The 10,000-nt window shown below is 33.3% G+C and overlaps 2 non-coding genes across 2 annotated transcripts; both read right to left on the reverse strand.

Moving 5' to 3' along the window:
• Window positions 1-4,880: 4,880 nt before the first annotated feature.
• LOC119559331 lies at window positions 4,881-8,851 on the reverse strand. Its single transcript, XR_005220733.1, has one exon. It is a non-coding gene; the product is annotated as a large subunit ribosomal RNA (ribosomal RNA).
• A 401-nt stretch (window positions 8,852-9,252) lies between these two features.
• Window positions 9,253-9,431, reverse strand: LOC119559337. The gene has a single exon (XR_005220738.1). It is a non-coding gene; the product is annotated as a 5.8S ribosomal RNA (ribosomal RNA).
• Between the last annotated feature and the right edge of the window lie 569 nt (window positions 9,432-10,000).

Raw genomic sequence — 10,000 nt, forward strand, 5'->3', positions numbered from 1 at the left:
TTTATTTCTATATATATGGCATTTATATGCCATATCCATACAATGCATTCACATTTCAATGTATATTTACTTGTTATACATTATTATGCCTTATAGGTATTATACCTATAAGCCATATCCATACGATTCACTTATATAAATATATGTATATTTTTCTATACATAATTTTTTTTTATTTTTGTATGGATTTCTATGCATATCCATAGTTTATATGGATATGCTTGGCGTTCTATATAGTATTGACAAATTCATATGCATAACATAAGTTTTGACCAATACGAGGAGGGGCCCGCCAACGACCACCTCCCTATAGTAGTTTTTTACCCCACGCACTATTGCGTGCCTGTTTACAGTACTAGTGCCAGCTATCACTAGGTTTATATATCGTGTTTCAGTGATATATGGGTAAATTCTACCATTTATTCTTATGTATATGGCATTTCTATGCCATATTTATACAATCCATTCATATCTTAATGTATATTTATTATATTATACATTATTATGCCTTATAGGTATTATACCTATAAGCCATATCCATACGATTCATTCACTAGTGCCGCCCCTCACTAGGTTTATAATTGTTATATCATTGATATACAATTTATTTCTATATATATGGCATTTATATGCCATATCCATACAATGCATTCACATTTCAATGTATATTTACTTGTTATACATTATTATGCCTTATAGGTATTATACCTATAAGCCATATCCATACGATTCACTTATATAAATATATGTATATTTTTTCTATACATAATTTTTTTTTACTTTTGTATGGTTTTCTATGCATATCCATAGTTTATATGGATATGCTTGGCGTTCTATATAGTATTGACAAATTCATATGCATAACATAAGTTTTGACCAATACGAGGAGGGGCCCGCCAACGACCACCTCCCTATAGTAGTTTTTTACCCCACGCACTATTGCGTGCCTGTTTACAGTACTAGTGCCAGCTATCACTAGGTTTATATATCGTGTTTCAGTGATATATGGGTAAATTCTACCATTTATTCTTATGTATATGGCATTTCTATGCCATATTTATACAATCCATTCATATCTTAATGTATATTTATTATATTATACATTATTATGCCTTATAGGTATTATACCTATAAGCCATATCCATACGATTCATTCACTAGTGCCGCCCCTCACTAGGTTTATAATTGTTATATCATTGATATACAATTTATTTCTATATATATGGCATTTATATGCCATATCCATACAATGCATTCACATTTCAATGTATATTTACTTGTTATACATTATTATGCCTTATAGGTATTATACCTATAAGCCATATCCATACGATTCACTTATATAAATATATGTATATTTTTCTATACATAATTTTTTTTTACTTTTGTATGGTTTTCTATGCATATCCATAGTTTATATGGATATGCTTGGCGTTCTATATAGTATTGACAAATTCATATGCATAACATAAGTTTTGACCAATACGAGGAGGGGCCCGCCAACGACCACCTCCCTATAGTAGTTTTTTACCCCACGCACTATTGCGTGCCTGTTTACAGTACTAGTGCCAGCTATCACTAGGTTTATATATCGTGTTTCAGTGATATATGGGTAAATTCTACCATTTATTCTTATGTATATGGCATTTCTATGCCATATTTATACAATCCATTCATATCTTAATGTATATTTATTATATTATACATTATTATGCCTTATAGGTATTATACCTATAAGCCATATCCATACGATTCATTCACTAGTGCCGCCCCTCACTAGGTTTATAATTGTTATATCATTGATATACAATTTATTTCTATATATATGGCATTTATATGCCATATCCATACAATGCATTCACATTTCAATGTATATTTACTTGTTATACATTATTATGCCTTATAGGTATTATACCTATAAGCCATATCCATACGATTCACTTATATAAATATATGTATATTTTTCTATACATAATTTTTTTTTACTTTTGTATGGTTTTCTATGCATATCCATAGTTTATATGGATATGCTTGGCGTTCTATATAGTATTGACAAATTCATATGCATAACATAAGTTTTGACCAATACGAGGAGGGGCCCGCCAACGACCACCTCCCTATAGTAGTTTTTTACCCCACGCACTATTGCGTGCCTGTTTACAGTACTAGTGCCAGCTATCACTAGGTTTATATATCGTGTTTCAGTGATATATGGGTAAATTCTACCATTTATTCTTATGTATATGGCATTTCTATGCCATATTTATACAATCCATTCATATCTTAATGTATATTTATTATATTATACATTATTATGCCTTATAGGTATTATACCTATAAGCCATATCCATACGATTCATTCACTAGTGCCGCCCCTCACTAGGTTTATAATTGTTATATCATTGATATACAATTTATTTCTATATATATGGCATTTATATGCCATATCCATACAATGCATTCACATTTCAATGTATATTTACTTGTTATACATTATTATGCCTTATAGGTATTATACCTATAAGCCATATCCATACGATTCACTTATATAAATATATGTATATTTTTCTATACATAATTTTTTTTACTTTTGTATGGATTTCTATGCATATCCATAGTTTATATGGATATGCTTGGCGTTCTATATAGTATTGACAAATTCATATGCATAACATAAGTTTTGACCAATACGAGGAGGGGCCCGCCAACGACCACCTCCCTATAGTAGTTTTTTACCCCACGCACTATTGCGTGCCTGTTTACAGTACTAGTGCCAGCTATCACTAGGTTTATATATCGTGTTTCAGTGATATATGGGTAAATTCTACCATTTATTCTTATGTATATGGCATTTCTATGCCATATTTATACAATCCATTCATATCTTAATGTATATTTATTATATTATACATTATTATGCCTTATAGGTATTATACCTATAAGCCATATCCATACGATTCATTCACTAGTGCCGCCCCTCACTAGGTTTATAATTGTTATATCATTGATATACAATTTATTTCTATATATATGGCATTTATATGCCATATCCATACAATGCATTCACATTTCAATGTATATTTACTTGTTATACATTATTATGCCTTATAGGTATTATACCTATAAGCCATATCCATACGATTCACTTATATAAATATATGTATATTTTTCTATACATAATTTTTTTTTACTTTTGTATGGATTTCTATGCATATCCATAGTTTATATGGATATGCTTGGCGTTCTATATAGTATTGACAAATTCATATGCATAACATAAGTTTTGACCAATACGAGGAGGGGCCCGCCAACGACCACCTCCCTATAGTAGTTTTTTACCCCACGCACTATTGCGTGCATGTTTACAGTACTAGTGCCAGCTATCATTAGGTTTATATATCGTGTTTCAGTGATATATGGGTAAATTCTACCATTTATTCTTATGTATGTATATGGCATTTCTATGCCATATTTATATAATTCATTCATATCTTAATTTATATTTATTATATTATACATTATTATGCCTTATAGGTATTATACCTATAAGCCATATCCATACGATTCATATACTAGTGCAGCCCCTCACTAGGTTTATATATCTCATTTTAATTATATATTGGTAAATTCTATTATTTATTCTTGTGTATATGGCACTTATATGCCGCCATATCTATAAAAATGCATTTATATTTCAATGTATATTTTCTATATTATACATTATTATGCCTTAAAAAGTTATTATACCTACCATAAGGCGATATCCATACGATTCATTTATATAAAAGATATATGTATAATTTTCTATACATAATTTTTTTTATGAATATATGGGTTTCCTAAGCATATCCATATAATACATTTAGTTTTATATGGATTAGATTGGTCTTCTTTATTGTATTGCCAAACTCATATTGATAAAATAAGTTTTGAACAATAAGAGGATCAGCCGCCAACCAACCAACCACTGCTACCATTGGAGGAACATATACTTACTTTTTATATGTCCTCTTACTTGAATGGTCCTCTCTTTACTTGAAAATTTCATTACCATAGGAATCTATTTATACATGGAATATGATTTCCACTACTTTTTCGCGTCACTAATAATTAATATGACGATACAGACTTGCTACCATAACATAAGTCTTGAACAATAATAGGAGCAGCCGCCAACCAACCACCAACCAACCAACCACTGCTACCATTGATAGTAATTTTATATGTCCTCTTTAGTTGAATTTCAATACCATAGGAATATTTATACATGGAATATGTTTTGCCACTACTTTTTCGCGTCACTAATAATATGACGATACAGTCTTGCTACCATAACATAAGTTTTGAACAATAAGAGGAGCAGACACACCAACCAACCAACCGCGCTGCTACCATTATATATACTTATATTTATATAAGTCCTCTTTACTTGAATGGCCTCTTTACTTGAATTTCAATACCATAGGAATATTTATTTATACATGGAATATGTTTTGCCACTACTTTTTCGCGTCACTAATAATATGACGATATAGACTTGCTACCATAACATAAGTTTTGAACAATAAGAGGAGCAGACACCAACCAACCAACCGCTGCTACCATTGAATGAACCATATATACAAACTTTTATATATGTCCTCTTTACTTGAATTTTAATACCATAGGAATATTTATACATGGAATATGTTTGCCACTTTATCATCGCGTCACTAATAAGATGACGATACATTTTGTTTGTTCAATATTTACTTATATATTGATGTTTCCAATTTAGGTCTTTTATATTTCTTCTTCCCTACCTTACACACCACAAACAAAGTGGCGTGCGATGCTGCAAGCAAGCATAATGATTATGCCCGCTTGCAACATCTTTATTATCGAATCATCAAGCAAAGGATAAGCTTCAGTGGATCGCAGTATGGCAGCTGCTCAACCACTTACAACACCTTGCCTGTTACAAAAGTCGTTTACAATTGATTCTAGGCTTTGTCATTGTATTAAATAATGCTTTTATATGTAACTAGCGCGGCATCAGGTGATCAAAGATCCTCCCAATTTACTATGTTACAAATTACATTGGCATCACATCCATTGTCGTTTATAAAGTAAATTATAAACTTTAAATGGTTTAGAAGCCATACAATGCAAATTGCCCCTTATTTATCATTGCAGTCCAGCACGGATACGACCTTAGAGGCGTTCAGGCATAATCCAACGGACGTAGCGTCATACCACTGTTCGCTCGAACAAGTATTGTGCCATTGGTCCGTACCTGCGGTTCCTCTCGTACTACGCAGGAATGCTGTCGCAACAACGTTTTGTCATTAGTAGGGTAAAACTAACCTGTCTCACGACGGTCTAAACCCAGCTCACGTTCCCTTGCATGGGTGAACAATCCAACGCTTGGTGAATTTTGCTTCACAATGATAGGAAGAGCCGACATCGAAGGATCAAAAAGCGACGTCGCTATGAACGCTTGGCCGCCACAAGCCAGTTATCCCTATGGTAACTTTTCTGACACCTCTTGTTAAAAACTCTTTAAACCAAAAGGATCGATAGGCCGAGCTTTTGCTGTCCCTGTGTGTACTGAACACCGAGATCAAGTCAGCATTTGCCCTTTTGCTCTATGTGTGGTTTCTGTCCGCACTGAGCTGGCCTTGGGACACCTCCGTTATTATTTGAGAGATGTACCGCCCCAGTCAAACTCCCTACCTGGCAATGTCCTTGAATTGGATCATACCTGAGTAATTGGAGTTATACCAAATTTTCAAATCAAAAATACATAAATGCACCGTTTTATTAAAGAATTTGTTTGCGATTATATAACAAACTCGTGATACTTTGATCAAGAAGCTTGCATCAAAACCCAATACCATAAGATATAATAAATATATCCGTATAATGGCTAGGAAATGATACACGTTCCATTTAATCAAGTAAGTAAGGAAACAATAAGAGTAGTGGTATTTCATTGGCGATACCAAACCGAAGTCTAATATCTCCCACTTATTCTACACCTCTTATGTCTCCTTACACTGCCAGATTAGAGTCAAGCTCAAAAGGGTCTTCTTTCCCCGCTAATTATTCCAAGCCCGTTCCCTTGGCTGTGGTTTCGCTAGATAGTAGATAGGGACAGTAGGAATCTCGTTAATCCATTCATGCGCGTCACTAATTAGATGACGAGGCATTTGGCTACCTTAAGAGAGTCATAGTTACTCCCGCCGTTGACCCGCGCTTACTTGAATTTCTTCACTTTGACATTCAGAGCACTGGGCAGAAATCACATTGTGTCAACACCCGCTAGGGCCATCACAATGCTTTGTTTTAATTAGACAGTCGGATTCCCCAAGTCCGTGCCAGTTCTGAATTGATTGTTAATTGATAATCGTTATAATTAATAAGAACTAATTGGTTTAACCCAATTAGTATTCTTAAAAATTTTAGCAAGAAAGTTCCACAATTGGCTACGTAACTAAACTATCCGGGGAACAAGTGACCAACATAAATGCCAGACACTCTATTTACCCAGAACGAGCACATAAACCATGTTATTGTTTCCCAATCAAGCCCGACTATCTCAATCTTCAGAGCCAATCCTTATCCCGAAGTTACGGATCTAATTTGCCGACTTCCCTTACCTACATTATTCTATCGACTAGAGACTCTTCACCTTGGAGACCAGCTGCGGATATTGGTACGGCCTGTTGAGAAGTTTGCGTGTCCCCACCATAAATTTTCAAGGTCCGAGGAGAAAATATCGACACAACAGTATATGTCATGCTCTTCTAGCCCATCTACCATATCTCTCTGCGAAAGACTTCCATGGTAGTACGGCTATAAAACAGAAAAGAAAACTCTTCCGATATCTCTCGACGGCTTCTTTATGGTCGTTCCTGTTGCCAGGATGAGCACGAGGCCCATATTTAATAACAAACGGATACTCAACAGGTTACGGAATTGGAACCGTATTCCCTTTCGTTCAAAATTATTCAAGTATATTAATTAGCTTGATTTATATAATATAATTATATTTGTATGGCATTTGTGTTTTACTTGAAAATTTTCGGCTTTCGCCTTGAACTTAGGACCGACTAACTCGTGATCAACCACTGTTCACACGAAACCCTTCTCCACTTCAGTCCTCCAAGGTCTCATTCGATTATTTGCTACTACCACCAAGATCTGTACCAATGGCAGCTCCATGCAGGCTTACGCCAAACACTTCTACGCATACCATTGTACCTTCCTACTCACTAAAGTTTCAAAATTTATATCACAAGTAATATAAATCATCTACTTTAGCGGTAATGTATAGGTATACAACTTAAGCGCCATCCATTTTAAGGGCTAGTTGCTTCGGCAGGTGAGTTGTTACACACTCCTTAGCGGATTTCGACTTCCATGATCACCGTCCTGCTGTTTTAAGCAACCAACGCCTTTCATGGTATCTGCATGAGTTGTTAATTTGGGCACCGTAACATTACGTTTGGTTCATCCCACAGCGCCAGTTCTGCTTACCAAAAGTGGCCCACTGGGCACATTATATCATAACCTTGAACTTCATATCAAGAAAGTTAAGGTTCTTACCCATTTAAAGTTTGAGAATAGGTTAAGATCGTTTCGACCCTAAGGCCTCTAATCATTCGCTTTACCAGATAAGATTATTTTATATAACATTAAAATGCACCAGCTATCCTGAGGGAAACTTCGGAAGGAACCAGCTACTAGATGGTTCGATTGGTCTTTCGCCCCTATACTCAATTCTGACAATCGATTTGCACGTCAGAACTGTTTCGGTCTTCCATCAGGGTTTCCCCTGACTTCAACCTGATCAAGTATAGTTCACCATCTTTCGGGTCACAGCATATATGCTCAAGGTACGTTCCAGTTAGAGGCATAAATAATATAAATATCATTATACATAACTATATAGAACGCCCCGGGATTGTGTTAATTAGCTATAAATAGTTAAAAAACTAATCCCATTATTAGTCAAGTTAATTACGCTATTAGGTTTATATCCCAATAACTTGCACATATGTTAGACTCCTTGGTCCGTGTTTCAAGACGGGTCCCGAAGGTATCCTGAATCTTTCGCATTGTTAATCATACAAGTGCATATAATAAACACAAAAATCAATGATAATTATGCCATTATATAATTCCGAAAAATTAACGCACTGTATTCATATAAATCTATCAGCACTTTATCAAATTAATAACATTTATTCTGTGTTAAAATGCAAGCAAATTAATTTGAATAAACTATAAGTTATATTTTATGATAAATTTTGTATGCTAATAGATTACAATGTCCTTATATGGAAAAAATGCACACTATTATCATAATATTGTTTAAATATTACAATTTTAATGATGAATTTTCCATAACGGATATTCAGGTTCATCGGGCTTAACCTCTAAGCAGTTTCACGTACTGTTTAACTCTCTATTCAGAGTTCTTTTCAACTTTCCCTCACGGTACTTGTTTACTATCGGTCTCATGGTTATATTTAGTTTTAGATGGAGTTTACCACCCACTTAGTGCTGCACTATCAAGCAACACGACTCTTTGGAAACATCATCTAGTAATCATTAACGTTATACGGGCCTGGCACCCTCTATGGGTAAATGGCCTCATTTAAGAAGGACTTAAATCGTTAATTTCTCATACTAGAATATTGACGCTCCATACACTGCATCTCACATTTGCCATATAGACAAAGTGACTTAGTGCTGAACTGATTTCTTTTCGCTCGCCGCTACTAAGAAAATCCTGGTTAGTTTCTTTTCCTCCCCTAATTAATATGCTTAAATTCAGGGGGTAGTCCCATATGAGTTGAGGTTGTGTATAACTTTTTTTGCAATTAATTCTTTATATATAATGATAAAACATTTTATTAAATTCGTTATATATTTTATATATTTGTATGGCATTTGTTTGGTCTAACGAATCAACGAAGAATAATAATATTGTCAACGGCTTTCTATTTACTAATCTTTAATAAGAGACAATTCTAGATAAATTTTTTATGCTAGACATTTCTCAGTATTATTTGATTGAAAAAGAAAATATTTCTCTTCGTTTTTCACATTCAAATTATTTACTAATGTGAGATAATGTTTTTCATATATTTGTTAATATTATGAATAATATAATAATTAAATTATTATTATCCAATAATATACCATATGCTTATAAAATTTCATTATAAAATTTATATAAACAACTTAATTAGCATAGTCTTACAACCCTCAACCATATGTAGTCCAAGCAGCACTATAAAATTAATTAAAGTACATAACAGCATGGACTGCGATATGCGTTCAAAATGTCGATGTTCATGTGTCCTGCAGTTCACACGATGACGCACAGTTTGCTGCGTTCTTCATCGACCCATGAGCCGAGTGATCCACCGCTTAGAGTTTTATATATTGGTTTGGTAATTTTGTCATATATGTTTTTATTGAAAGAAATTAAAAATACACCATTTTACTGGCATATATCAATTCCTTCAATAAATTGATTTTTATACCTAAAACGAATGCTGCGAAATGTCTTAGTTTCATATAACCAATAATATATCAAGTATTTTTTAAATGGCATTTACGGTATTAATACTTTTTTTTAGCGATATATATTGAAATTTATATAAAACATTAACCTGTAATAATCAGGTACAACATTGTACATTTTAGGTTGTTGCATTATCCAATGTATGCGCATAACTGAGATGAACAATACATATCGCAACGCGTGTATATTATGGTCCATATACACACAGTGTTTTATTAATTAATTGCATTTAATATACAATATAATAATAATATTAAATAAATTTAATAATTTCGATTTGCTTGTTCGAATTTGTTATTTGTTTGCTTTTGCTTATTTATTTATCTCTTATTTAATGCAATAATATATTTATTATTACAATTATTATTTCGATTTGCTTGTTCGAAATTTTATATTTGATCTATAAAAGATCATATTTTT

Source organism: Drosophila subpulchrella, unplaced genomic scaffold (assembly GCF_014743375.2).
Source record: "Drosophila subpulchrella strain 33 F10 #4 breed RU33 unplaced genomic scaffold, RU_Dsub_v1.1 Primary Assembly Seq204, whole genome shotgun sequence".
In the NCBI taxonomy this organism is placed as follows: Eukaryota; Metazoa; Arthropoda; class Insecta; order Diptera; family Drosophilidae; genus Drosophila; species Drosophila subpulchrella.